At 47.4% G+C, this 14,455-nt stretch overlaps 1 pseudogene; it reads right to left on the bottom strand.

Annotated features, from left to right (window-relative positions):
- Nucleotides 1-8,886: 8,886 nt before the first annotated feature.
- Nucleotides 8,887-14,455, bottom strand: LOC112117830 (annotated as a pseudogene).

Here is a 14,455-nt window from a genome sequence, read left to right as displayed (position 1 = left end):
ACTAGGGCTCGCTTCTATTTTTCTCTGGCATGTGTGTTCAAGGCCATGTGTAAAACGTTATGATTATTACTAATAAATAGCAATAACATTGTTGACTACCAGCAATATGCTCAGCCCTGTACAAGTCACAAAATACGGGTAGGTCTTGTCCCCAAGAGCCGTACAATCTAGAAAACAGAGAAAAATAATAGAGATAAGGATAATCCAACAGCATAGTCATAGGAGTTTTCAGAGAACAACTAAGATACACAGCATCATTAAACAGAAAAGAATGGAATAGCCCACCTATCTAAAAAAAAGTCATTTAGCTCTCTGTTTTCATACTATGCACACTCATTTTTAAAATGCAGATGTGTTAAACCAACTGTTTTTGAAGAAGCCCTGATGACATTTAATTACTTGCATATCTAAAATGCCCACATTGTAAATATAATCTGCAGAGGTTGAAAATATGTCTTGATAGAAATCTGAACTGAAATGATCAGTCTGCTTTGTAAAAAGCAGGAAGAATCCAGAGTTGGCTACAAATACCTTGAGGGCTGCAAGCTAGTTGCTCACCATGTATTCACCAAATGACAAGTGACTGATTTTGAAACCAACTCTCACCATGCCTACGTGCTCCAAACCAATGGCAAGAAACAGAGGAGGCATTTGCTTTCATCCATGGTTCCTGTGACCTCATCTGGTTAGTGTACAAAAGGTTAAAATGAAGTGTATGGTAGTTACCAGATTCTCCAATCTTCTGTAATGCTCGTTATTATTCATGATATTTTGTTGTCTTCATTTTTTTAAAAAAGAGCCAGAAAGATGCCTGTAGAAATGGCAATATTTATTGTAAATGATCATTTGCTCTATTTGCTCAGCAGAGGAAGGACAGATGATGCGATTGTGCAGTGTGCTCCCTTTTCTGCACAGGGACCAGGCCATGACCCTGCCTGCTCCCTTCCCTTTTTGAAGTGGTTTGAACCTGAAGCACTAGGAGGAAGCAGTCACTTGCCCTCCCCTGGACATCGGGATTGTGGCTGTGCATGGTCCTTATGTAGGGAGTTGAGGGAGTAAGTTTCCTTGCACGCTGCCCCTAAAGCACCCATGCAAGAAGCAAGAACAGTCTAGCCCAGTCACTTTAAAATAGTCCCCTTGGTATCATGTCAGCCAGATAGAGACTGCAATTTGTCTGCTATTTATATTGTGTTAGCATCCAGAGGCCCCTGTGTGGGATCAGGGCCTCATTGTGCTAGGTGCTGTACAAACAAGTAAAACAATGACAGTCCATGTCCCAGACCACCCACAATCTAGGACAGTGGTTCTCAAACTGTGCGTCGGGACCCCAAAGTGGGCCGGGACCCCATTTTAATGGGGTCGCCAGGGCTGGCTTAGACTTGCTGGGGCCTGGGGCTGAAGCCTGAGCCCCACTGTCCAGGGCCAAAGTCGAAGCCTGAGGGCTTCAGCCCTCAGTGGCAGGGCTCAGGTTACAGGCACCCTGCTTAGGTCTGAAGCCCTTGGGCTTCAGCTTTGCCCCCTTCCCCGCCCGGGGAGGTGGAGCTCGGGCTTTAGCTTTGATGTATATGGTATAATCAAAGAATAAAAGAAAAGCAAATAGTGAATGAAGGACTATTTGTCTACACAACTATAGATTAGGTCATTGACTAAGCGTATTAAAGGTGTCTGCATATACTTAATTTATTCAGAGTTGTGGAGAGGGGTTTTAGTTGTTGGTGTTTTGGAGCTTGGTGAAACTTAGCAGGCTCTTGTGGTCTCTCAGAAGCGTAGTCACCTAGGAGACTTAAAAAGAAATGAATCACTGGAATTTTAGTGTTTTAAAAATGTTTTTTGGTGGTTTGACTTTTCCTAAAAGTAACAATGTGAATGTCATTCCTGTCTTCCTCTCTCAGAAAAGGCATTTAGAATAGGCTCATTTCAAGCTGTGTGACCTAATTTTTAAAAATAATTATTAATGTATTATTATTATTATTATTATTGAGAGGCAGCAACCACTCATAAGAACATAAGAACGGCTGTACTGGGTCAGACCAAAGGTCCATCTAGCCCAGTATCCTGTCTACCGACAGTGGCCAATGCCAGGTGCCCCAGAGGGAGTGACCTAACAGGTAATGATCAAGTGATCTCTCTACTGCCATCCATCTCCACCCCCTGACAAACAGAGTCTAGGGACACCATTCCTTACCCATTGTGGCTAATAGCCATTAATGGACTTAACCTCCATGAATTTATCCAGTTCTCTTTTAAACGCTGTTATAGTCCTAGCCTTCACAACCTCCTCAGGTAAGGAGTTCCACAAGTTGACTGTGCGCTGTGTGAAGAAGAACTTCCTTTTATTTGTTTTAAACCTGCTGCCTATTAATTTCATTTGGTGACCCCTAGTTCTTGTATTGTGGGAATAAGTAAATAACTTTTCCTTATCTACTTTCTCCACATCACTCATAATTTTATATACCTCTATCATATCCCCCCTTAGTCTCTTCTTTTCCAAGTCCTCATATGGGACCCTCTCCAAACCCCTAATCATTTTAGTTGCCCTTCTCTGAACCTTTTCTAGTGCCAGTATAGCTTTTTTGAGATGAAGAGACCACATCTGTACACAGTATTCAAGATGTGGGCATACCATTGATTTATATAAGGGTAATAATATATTCTCCGTCTTATTCTCTATCCCCTTTTTAATGATTCCTAACATCCTGTTTGTTTTTTTGACTGCTTCTGCACACTGAGTGGACATCTTCAGAGAACTATTCACGATGACTCCAAGATCTTTTTCCTGATTTTTGTAGCTAAATTAGCTCCCATCATATTGTATGTATAGTTGGGGTTATTTTTTCCAATGTGCATTACTTTACATTTATCCATATTAAATTTCATTTGCCATTTTGTTGCCCAATCACTTAGTTTTGTGAGATCTTTTTGAAGTTCTTCACAGTCTGCTTTGGTCTTAACTATCTTGAGCAGTTTAGTATCATCTGCAAACTTTGCCACCTCACTTTTTACCCCTTTCTCCAGATCATTTATGAATAAGTTGAATAGGATTGGTCCTAGGACTGACCCTTGGGGAACACCACTAGTTACCCCTCTCCATTCTGAGAATTTACCATTAATTCCTACTCTTTGTTCCCTGTCTTTTAACCAGTTCTCAATCTATGAAAGGACCTTCCCTTTTATCCCATGACAACTTAATTTACGTAAGAGCCTTTGGTCAGGGACCTTGTCAAAGGCTTTCTGGAAATCTAAGTACACTATGTCCACTGGATCCCCCTTGTCCACATGTTTGTTGACCCCTTCAAAGAACTCTAATAGATTAGTAAGACACGATTTCCCTTTAGAGAAACCATGTTGACTTTTGCCCAACAATTTATGTTCTTCTATGTGTCTGACAATTTTATTCTTTACTATTGTTTCGACTAATTTGCCCGGTACTGACGTTAGACTTACCGGTCTGTAATTGCTCGGATCACCTCTACAGCCCTTTTTAAATATTGGCGTTTGTGACAATGCGGTTCTGGCGGAACCCAACTGAGAGTGCCAGCTCAGGACAAATTGCTCAAACAGGGCAGTTACAGCCCAAAGCTGGGGTTTTTCCACCTCTAAGGCAAACCAAACCAGCCAGACTAAGAGGACTTTGGTCTCACCCCACTGGCTAACCGCAAGTCTCACAAACAATTTCCTTAGACACTCCAGTTTCCCAGTATCACTACCAGTACCACTCGTTAAGGGGACAAATGGTTATGTAAACCAAAACCCCAGTAAAAGAAAAAGGGTTCTCCTGATCCCAAAGGAACAAGCCCCAGACCCAGGTCAATATACAAATCAGATCTTACCCACAAATCACGCTGTTGCCAATCCTTTAGAATCTAAAAACTAAAGGTTTATTGATAAAAGAAAAAAGATAGAGATGAGAGTTAGAACTGGTTAACTGGAATCAATTACATACAGTAATGGCAAAGTTCTTGGTTCAGGCTTGCAGCAGTGATAGAATAAACTGCAGGTTCAAATTAAGTCTCTGGAATACATCCCCCACTGGGAGGGGTCATTCAGTCCTTTGTTCAAAGTTTCAGCTTGTAGCAAAGTCCTTCCAGAGGTACGAAGCAGGATTGAAGACAAAACTGAGATGAGGCATCAGCCTTATATAGTCTTTTCCAGGTGTAAGAACACCTCTTTGTTCTTACTGTGGAAAATTACAGCAAGATGGAGTCTGGAGTCACATGGGCCAGTTCCTGCATACTTTGCTGAGTCTGAAGGCATATTTGCCTTCTCTCAATGGGTCAATTGTATAGCTGATGGTCCTTAATGGGCCATCAAGCAGGCTAGGCAGAGCTAATCTCAGCTTGTCTGGGATGTCACCCAGAAGCATAGCATAAGTTTGCCATAGAGACAGTATAGAGCCAATATTCATAACTTCAACTACAAAACTGATACACACATATAGACAGCATAATCATAACCAGTAAACCATAACCTTGTCTTAGACACCCCATTTGACCCCCTTTATACAAGATTTGGGTGCCACTACAGGACCTTGGTTGCAACAATGATCTATATGGTCCCAGTTTATGTCAATAACGTCACAGCAGCTATCTTCCAGTCATTGGGTACAGAAGCCAATTTAAAGGACAGGTTACAAACCCTAGTTAATAGTTCCGCAATTTCACATTTGAGTTCTTTCAGAACTCTTGGGTGGATGCCATCTGGTCCCGGTGACTTGTTAATGTTAAGTTTATCAATTAATTCCAAAACCTCCTCTCGTGACACTTCAATCTGTGACAGTTCCTCAGATTTGTCACCTACAAAAGCCGGCTTAGGTTTGGGAATCTCCCTAACATCCTCAGCCGTGAAGACTGAAGTTAAGGTTTTAAGATAAGTAGTTACCCATTTCCATCTAGCCCAATTTCAGACATTCATCATAATTTCCCAAAACTTTCATCTTTAGGGCTGAAATTTCCCAAGGATAGTCTCTGCCTATAGGTAAATTGTTTTGGAAAGTTTGAGTAAAAAATATTCAGTCATTTTTGAATATGAAGAAAGCACTTTTCCCATTATACAAAACATTATTTCAGCCTTTCTCTGAGCAATCAGCCAGCTGAAACAGCTGAGGAGAGGAAGTTACAATTTGACAGGGAAATAGCCTAAACTGACAAGATGCACCTTTGAGTGTTCTGGTAAAAATTGGGTTTGGTTTTACTGCGTTATATGTCTGTCTGAAAACTGCAGGCCTCACATGGACAGTACAGTGTGTGCAGGGATTTTCTTGCTAAGTTTGTAAAGTGTGCAGATAAGGAATGTACTCAGCATGTGAAATTCTTCTCTGTGCAGAGGACCAGCAAAAGGCCAATGCACCAACATCTTTTCCCTCTCTTCATACTCGGAAATGGCTGACCTATTTATGTGAGGCCTTGACCTAAATGGTACATTGCCTTGCACTAGGTCTCTGCACAGATGTGAATTTCACCCTGTAAACATGTGTGACTAACCTCTGCAGTGATAAGTGTAGTGCAGGTGCATAATGAACAGTGCTGAATGGGGGACGAAGACTGTGTGTTATGTGATGAGATTGAGTTTGGAGTAGCCCCAGGAAGGAAGCAGTAGTTTACATTTGCCAGTGAGTCTGGGGAGGCCATGAGAGAAGCAGAGGAAAAAAAAGACAGGACAGCTGCTTCTTGGAACAGGGCTGGGGTGCCTGACCAGGGATTTTTACAGCATCCAGTGTGTTCAGGGAAACAACATTTGTGTATATTTTGTAAATAAAGAAATTATGCAAAGAAACTACCCTGAGTCTATGGGTCTATACCTTTTGTTTTCATGCAAAAGGTAGCCATCGTGCAAGGCCCTGAATTTCAGTTACCACTCAGCCCAAGGGTAACAGTATTTTCTTCTTGTGATGAAGGATCTGCAGTATGTTTCAATGAGACATTTACAATCTCACTTACCTAAACTGTCACATCTTGACAATGAATAAAAGGAACTCCTAAAATATCATGTTCAAATGGAGGCATTTTACAGTTGTCTAGTCTTTGTTATTGGGAGGTTTCTGACATAACAATCTCCAGCCTTTTTGACTATTGACTCACTAGTGAGTTCTGAATCATCCAAACAAAAGCTGGAAACCATATGCTTTGAATGGAGGAGGGAGGGATGTCATGGTTATAGTGCTATTAGCAAAACGATTGCTGCCATCTTTTGGTTAAAATCACATGGGGAATAGGAAATTACATTAACAGGAAGGTTTAAAGGGACATTGTCAACTAGTTTAGGCCTAAAATGTAGGTTTAGTTAGAGGGGGGGATTTTTTAAAAACAAAATCTGATATGATTATAAATGTTTTCAAATGCGTTATTTTAAAATATCTTTTTAATTTAAATATTCCTCTCCAGTTGTTATTATTTATTTGCATTACAGTAGTGCATGGAGATCCAAGCAAGAAATAGGGCTTTGTCATGCTAGGGGCTGTACAAACATGTAGCAAAAAGGCTGTCCCTGCCCTCAAAAGCTCACAGTCTTGGTTGATGACAACATGCAACAGGTGTGGGAAACAAAAGAGTCAGGATGGGAGGGAGAGAAAATGAGGTAATGTTGGTATGAGCATGTTTTTGTGTGGATTATACAATATAAATCACCCATTCTAAACACAGCTTTGTTGGGCTAGGGGTTCTCCAACCTTTTCATTCTACTGACCACTTCGTAAAAGACAGGTTCTCCCCTCCCAAAGCTCCAATCACCCTCTTCCCCCACTGCTTGAGTCTCAAAATACGTTTTACTGCATGTAAGGACTCAGTGTAGGCCACAGTGGACCATAGTTTGAGGACCCCTGTAAGTGCAGGAGAACCAGAAAGTGAACCTGACTGAACATAGGTGAAATTGACCAGTCTAGTTCCATTATCCAGACTGAGTGAAGTGAGATTTTAAAAAGGTATTCAATTTTAATCATCTGAAATTTAACGTGTAGCACAAGGAATTTTTTTTTTATTATTTTTTTTATCGTGACACTATCCCTTTAAGAAGGATGACTGATAGGAAAGTAACAGGAGAAGCTCATTGTTGATGGATGAACAGAGACCTTGGGACCCAGCTCTGCTAACATTTTTGTCAGAGCTAAATGCCTTGCATTCCATTTGTTGAGTATGTATCTGTGAAGCAAAGGTCAGGTTCAGTTACTAAAAGCTGATGTTCCCCTGAGACTAAAAAATGGTTAAAGTCAAAAACAACATGCAGAGGAAATGAAAAAAAAAACACCCTCTCAAATACTTGGTGGTTACTGAAGGCATTTCTGGTAAAAAGCATGACTAATGTTCTTACTGAAACTGGACTGGACCCATGCCAGCAACTATCACCATGTGGTGTACTCAGTTTCACGGTGCTTTCTTAACTGGTCTTCAGGCAACAGACTATTCAGTAATGCAGTCAGGTGAGTGCCAAAGACAAACAAACCTTCTGCGAGCCAGCAAAAATGAAAAGATAAACCAATATTGTGCAAGTACTTAAGGGGTCTGTTTAAGCTGTTCACTTACGAAGGATAAACACAGCAGAGAGTACAAAACATTGTCAAGCAGTACAGGCAACCCCTATCCCAGCCAGCAGAAGACATGAACCTATTTCTAAGACGCTCCTTACACATCAAAAGATACATCATACTATCACAGTAACATTTCTAAGGAGAATGGGAAGGGCATAGAGGCCAAATTCTACACCCTGGGATGGGGACAGGGGCTTGGGGCTGCACTTGGGCACCCTCCTCCTCCCCCTCCCCCCCCCGCCCAGGGCAGGTGGAGCATCCGGGGCTCCCCACAGCAGCCTGGGCTCCCTGGGCGGCTCTTACCACTGCTCAGCTCTGGCTTCCGGCCTGGGGGCCGGGGCCTCAGGGGGTAGAGGAGGAGCAGGAGTGTGGCCACAGAGAGGGGTGGGGCCTTGTGCCCCCCCATTTCTACCCAGGATCCAGTGCAGGGGCGGCTCTATCTTTTTTGCCGCCCCAAGCACGGCAGTCAGGCAGCCTTCCGTGGCATGCCTGCCAGAGGTCCGCCGGACTGCAGATTCGGCGGCATGCCTGCGGGTGATTTGCCGGACCCGCGCCTTCGGCGTACCCATGCCGAATTGCTGCCGAAGCCGCAGGACCGGCGGACCTCCCACAGGCATGCCGCCGAAGGCTGCCTGACTTCCGCCTTCACGGCGACCGGCAGGCCGTCCCCCGCAGCTTGCCGCCCCAGACCATGTGTAAAATCCGAACTGAAGAAAAGGTCTGATCCATGGACATGCTCCAGCACACGGGAGGGGCTCACAACATGATGCTCCCTGACCAACCTGCCTCGCTTGGCTCGCCCTTCAGAACCAATGCAGAAGATGTGCACACACTGTCCTCTGCTGGTGCCTGACTCGCCCTGCATGGGGGACTAGCCAGACTTCTTGCTGCTAGGCCAGTGCCACTGTGGGAACCAAGGGGCTAACAGAAACCATTTCCCCCTTATCTGGTTGGAAAGGATTCTGTGGGCTCCTGGACTTCAGCCTGGGGCCCCCTCCTGGGAGTGAGGAATGCGTGCCCAGCTCATAGCCCCATCCCCGCTCCCCTCTCCTCCACTCCTGGGAGCAAACGCCCAACTCAAGGGGGAAGCAATGGAATGGCCGCGCTGCCATGTGACAGGTGGTGGTGACTCAGGGACGGACGGGGGTGGGTGCCGAGAGGCCCAGCGCTCCCAGAAGAGGCTGTTTAAGAAAAGAAGCCAAGTGAGCGTGGAGTGATTATTTGGGGCTATACACAGCTGGCGTTAGCCTTAGCGACACCACACATTTACCTGGCAAGAGCTCTTAACACAAGCCACACGAGGTTAGTAACTACTGGCTCTGCAGGGCGGGCTCCCGCGCAGCAACCCACAGGGCAGCCGGGTGCCATTAGGTCATGCTGGGGGTGACCAGGCCCTGAAGCATGATCATGAGGCAGTGGGCCAGCTTGCTCAGGGTGTTGTGGGGCTCCGTCTGCAGGAACTGGAAGAGCTTCTGCCGCACCTGGTTCATGACCGACCCCATGTGGTCTTGGGTGATGGGGTCGCTGTGGTCCAGGTGCATCACTGCCTCCTCCAGGTAGTTCAGTTTCAGTTCGGTGCGGGTGCCCAGATCCGAGGAGAGCTGCTGAATGAGAGACAGGAGGACAGGCTGGGAGAGCGGACATGGGTGCTGTCCAAACACCTGCTGACGATCCACCGTCTCACAGACGTATAGGACCAGGTTGAGATCAGCTGCCGTGAGAGCCTGCTGGAAAGCCTGGTTGAGGCGGCCCTGCTGCAGCAGCTGCAGGACGTGAGTCTGCTGAGACTGGAAGTCCAGGTGCAGAGCGCATGGCCTGCACAATGCTCGAGGTGACGGCCGCTTGCTGCTCCTTCATGGCCAGGCTCACCTCTCCCTTGATGACCCTCTGCACCTGGGTCAGAATAGAGTCCTGCATGTTGCCCACAAGGACGTGCAGCTGATGCTGCACTTCGGTGTGCACGCTGGTGGTGATGCTGGAGGCCAGCTGATGTGTGCTGCTCTGGAAGGTGCGGATCAGCTGCCGGAGCTGGCCCAGCCGGGAGTCTCGGGCCTCCTGCTCTCGCGCCTTCTTGTTCTTCATGTGAGTCTCGAGCTGCTGGATATATTCCTGCGTCCCCTGCTTGAAGGTGTTGTTGCTTTGCTGGAACATGGACTGGCAGCTCTTCTCAAACGCCGGCAACACAACGCTCTGGAACACCTCCCTGTACGCCGACTGGATGGGCCCCTGCAGAGCATCCGCCGCTGCCCTCGCAATGGCATCTGTCAGGTTCTTTGATTTCACTCGCTTGGTGACGTTTTCCTTCAATGTCCTCTCGACAGCCATGAGCTTGGTGGCAATCGTATTGCTCAGCTGGCCAGTGACAGGGTCCAGGCTCTTGGAAATGCACTGGGGCACCGTCTTCTTCATCTCCTCGCGGATGGTCCTCTCCTGGCGATTGCATGCAGCAGTGGAGAGGGACTGCGAGAGCTGCTGGGAAAGGTGCTCCTGGAGCTGCCCGTTCCACTGCTGCCCCTCTGTCAGAGCTCGGTCCAGCCTCCGCTGCTCTTGTTCTTGCTGAGAATCAAGCACTCGTTCCATGTGACCCATGAGGGAGCTCTGCACAGCATCCAGGTGGTCAGTGAGTCTCTGGATTAGTTCCATCTGGTTCTGTCTCAGCTCCGTGAGCTCCCTCTGTTGGCGCCGCAGCAGAGACATCAGCTCATCCTGGCACTCGGCGGTCACCTGGTGATCACATGACCTTGGGGACTGGGTCACATCCCCGTCATCTTTCTTGCCCTTCCGTTTGAGCTTGGGGGAAGCCCGAGGGGACACCTTGGCTTTCCAGTCCTTCACAGGCAGCCTCTGTGCAGATGCTTTGGCACCAAACCCGCCTGATGTAGAAGCCAAACTTGCAACTTCATCATCATGGTCACTTTGCTCTGCGCTGGCATCCTGGCTGTCGTGCTGCAGCAGGTGGTAGCTGTGCCTGTGATAGGAAGAGATCTTGTGCTTCTCTGCAATGTCATCCCTTGGGCTGTCTGCTATGCTGTTCCTGGTTTCCCTGGTGATGTCGGGGGCCGCTGGCCACGGCTGGCTCACGACACTGTTGGAAGATGCATTTTCCTGAGTTAAAGCAGTCTCCAGTAACGAGGGTGTGGTCAGCCTGTCCACCTCCACGGGGGCCATGTCCAGGGAGTGCTGGCTGTGCTCGGAGCTGTGCCGGTTCCTTGGGGACAGCAAGTGCAAGGCCGAGGTGGCCGAGGCCATGCTGTCCGCATGGTGGTTGGGCTCCAGCACCTCTGCAGGGAGCCCGGCCGGGGCTGTGGCAAAGCTGCGCTGCAGCGTCTCAGAGGCGATCTCTGGGATATCCTGGGACATGGCCGTGGAGGCCGAGGAAATGACGTCTGGGGAGCGCTCACGGGTGGGTGAGGCCTGGGCTACCACAAGGGGCTCCACTTCCTGCAGCTCCAGAGCCAGAGGGGGGTTTGCTGGAGTGACCGGGACTGGGGCCTTTGGGGTCAGCTTGTCAGGGAGTCCAGGGATAAGGACTGAATGGTTCCTAGGACTCGTCTGGAGACTGCTGCTACTGCTGCTCAGCGTCAGGCTGGTGTCCAACTGCATCTTTGGGCTCAAAGTCAGGTCCTCAGATGGCCTGGGCACAGCGGGGTCAGCGACGGAAGCGCTGCTCATGGCTGTGACTGCAGTCAGGGAACTGACGCTGCTTCCCGGCGACATGGCAATCTGCTGAAGAGATGTGCTTGGGGTCATGAACGCATCTGGGCTCATCAGCTTGGGTTTGGCATCCTTGGAGAGGGTAAGAAAATCCGCTGGCACGGACAGGTCTGCAATGCGCTGTAAGTCTGGTTGGGAGCCATGGACGGACCCCTTCTCCGATCCCAACCCTTCTGCGCCCAGGTCAGCCAGGTGGTCTGGAAACGCGAAATCTTCATGGGAGCCGTGGGGAGGGATCGGTGCAGCCATATCTTGACTATGAAGAGGTTGGAATCGGATCTGCACATCCTGCAGGTGCCTGGAGCCGCCCCTGATCCAGTGCTCCCGATTTAGATTCTGTATTGTAGACAAAGGGCTGGTCTACATACGGAACTTCCATCAGTATACCTACCGCTGAGAGATGTAGCAATACCAACCTAACCCCCGGTGTAGACAGCACTAGGTCAATGGAAGAATTTTTCAGTCGATTTAGCTACCGCCTCTCAGGAGGTGGATTACCTGCGCTGATGGGAGATTACCTGTGCTCCCATCCTTCTCTTCTTTACTCTCCCTTTCCTTCTAGCTCTCCCTTCTGCACAGCCTCCTCATCCCTCTCTCTTCTGCTCCTCCCACTCTCCCTTCCTTGTGCTCTTCGTGAAGAAGCCGAGGAGAGTAGGGTGACCAGATGTCCCGATTTTATAGGGACAGTCCTGATATTTGGGGCTTTTTTTTATATGGGCTCCTATTACTCCCCACCCTCTGTCCCGATTTTTCACATTTGCTATCTGGTCACCCTAGAGGAGAGGCCTGGTGTCAGACCTGGTCAGAGCAGTGGGGACTAGGCCTAGTGGTCAGAGCAGGAGTTGGGAGCCAGGCTCCAGAGCTGGGACTCAGAGCCAGAGAAAGAGTCAGGAGTCAAGCGAATGGATCTGGAACAAGGCAGGCGGGCAGGAACCAGGAAGGCAGGGCTCAGGAGTCAGGCAAAAAGGCAGTGTCCATTGTAGCAATCATGCAGAAATTCACCTAGTTGCTCAGACAATGTTTGTGCCTTCTTCTGGCTTAAATAGCAAGTCTGAGCCAATTGGAGAGGTCAGACATCTCTTCCAATCAAAAACTTTGTGGGTGGTGAGCTAGAGTTCACCAGTCTACACTCTCTTCTGGTACCAGTGAGCTGCCAGGTGGTGGCTGCAGTCTGAGGACTCTCTGGGGACCCACAGTCCCATAATTCCTCTGCAGATCTTTGTTGCCATGAATAGCCCTGTTTCCATTTAGATTTGCATACACTGATACAACACTGTAACATTTGGTTGCAAACTCCGCCAGGGAATATTTTGTAAATTGTTTTTAATGATTTTTAAAAAAATATTTAAATGACTCCATTGGTCTAAAGTTTTATAAAATCTTTGTTTTACAACACCTAAATTCTGGGCCAAATTTGACTTCAGTGTCCCTTTCATATCATGATAACTAACCACAGTTTAAATAGGAGCAAGCTTTCAGGAACCACGCTCTTCATCAGGCCTTCGCAGAAGAGTTATGTAGAGTGACATTATGTATAATCCAGGGAGTTAATTCATAATTAAATTCAAAGATCAAAGGAAAGGATGGGAGGGGAGAAAGGTACAAGGCATGGATTGGCGTTCCTCTCCTCAGATGCTCTGTCTGGATTACTAATGACTAGAGGCTCTGTCAATCAAAAATATTATAAAAAAACAAAGGGTCTACAGAGCCCTTTGTCACTGTAATCCAGAGGGAGCTATTAAGGAGAGGAACTCTAACCCCATTTTGATTTGGTTAACTGTCTACTTTGATCTATACTTTCTCTCAATTTATTATAGGCTCTAATTAATTACCATTCTATATGTTGCTCTACCTTCCACCATTCCCACCTCAAAAGCATACCCATTTTTAAGCTTGATTAGGCCTGATGAAAAGGAGTTTTAAAAACTTATTTTTTAATTTTTTTTCTTTATTTACCAGACTATTCATTATTATAAAGCAAATATTGATCCCAATGAAGTTAATAGCAACCCCCCTCTCCCATTTTGACTTAGTTGCAAGAAGGAATGCGCCTTACACCTCTATCTTGTAATTGTGTTTACAAGAAATGTCCAAAGTCGCATCTTCCCCTTCCGAGGCCGTGCCCCTTCTGCGTCCTCGGCCCCAGCCCAGAGCCTCCCACACCATAGCCACCGGCCCCCACCCCAGGCTAGACTGAGGCGGCCGTGCCAAGCGGAAGCAGGAAGGGAGGGCTGGGGGCGGAGTGTGGGTGGGACCACACTTGGCTGTTTGGGGAGGCACAGCCTCCCCCAGCCTATGGTACCCGCCTCCCTTGCTGCAGAGCCTCCTCTCCCCACAGACCCAGGAGATCCACCACCTCCCATGTACTCCAGGCAGGAGTGTGGTTGCTGCAAGGATGCTCAGCTGGGCAGTTGCTATGTGAGCTCTCCACATCACAAACAGGAAGAGCAATTTCAAAACTTCCTGGGGCTTTGAAAGGGGAGGAGTGCATACCTGTGTACCTGGCTGCAGGGCAGCGGAGTTCAAACCGGAGACCAAAGCAATCACGGTGGGCACTGTGGGACATCTCCTGGAAGCCACTTAGGGTGACGTAAAAGCAATGCAGTGTCTCTTGTTGAGGTGATTTTATTATATCAGTGTAGCAGGCAGTGCTTAATTTGTGCCAGGGCTTGCCAGGGCTGAGCCCTGGCACTTCTAGGCTTGGCAGTTCATAGCCCCGGCACCTCTCGGTTTTCTGCATCCGTGATGAAAATAAAATAAATGCTTGAGCCCTGCTGCCCTGGCACCTAATTGCTTGAGGTCCAGCACCTCTTTCAATACAAATTAAGCACTGGTAGCAGGTAAAGCGGAGGGAGGAGCATTGCAATGTGTACACCTCCATATTTAGGTCAACGTAAGCCACCTTATGTTGACTTAACTTTGCAGTGTTGACAAGCCCTCAGTGTTTCTCTTCACACACACAAACACACACCCTCTGATTTATAATTCACACTATGGGATGTGGGAGAAGAAAGGAATGCTAGAGAGCTCGCCATGTGTGTTTGTCCCATTCCTATTTGTGTCAATCGGAGTTATGTGCACATATGGGAGGACAACATGTGCTTATGACTCTTTTTCTGTTTTCTTTCTTTTTCTTTTCTTTTGGTTAAGATAAATGCCTGACGACTTTACTACCTGGCAGAGCTCATTTGCAATAGTGGCGCAATGTCTCTGTTTGTCCAT

Source organism: Terrapene carolina, unplaced genomic scaffold (assembly GCF_002925995.2).
Source record: "Terrapene carolina triunguis isolate 2854851 unplaced genomic scaffold, T_m_triunguis-2.0 Scaffold139, whole genome shotgun sequence".
In the NCBI taxonomy this organism is placed as follows: Eukaryota; Metazoa; Chordata; order Testudines; family Emydidae; genus Terrapene; species Terrapene triunguis.
The sequence above is the reverse complement of the archived record's forward strand: the minus strand, read 5'-3'. Positions and strand labels throughout refer to the sequence as shown.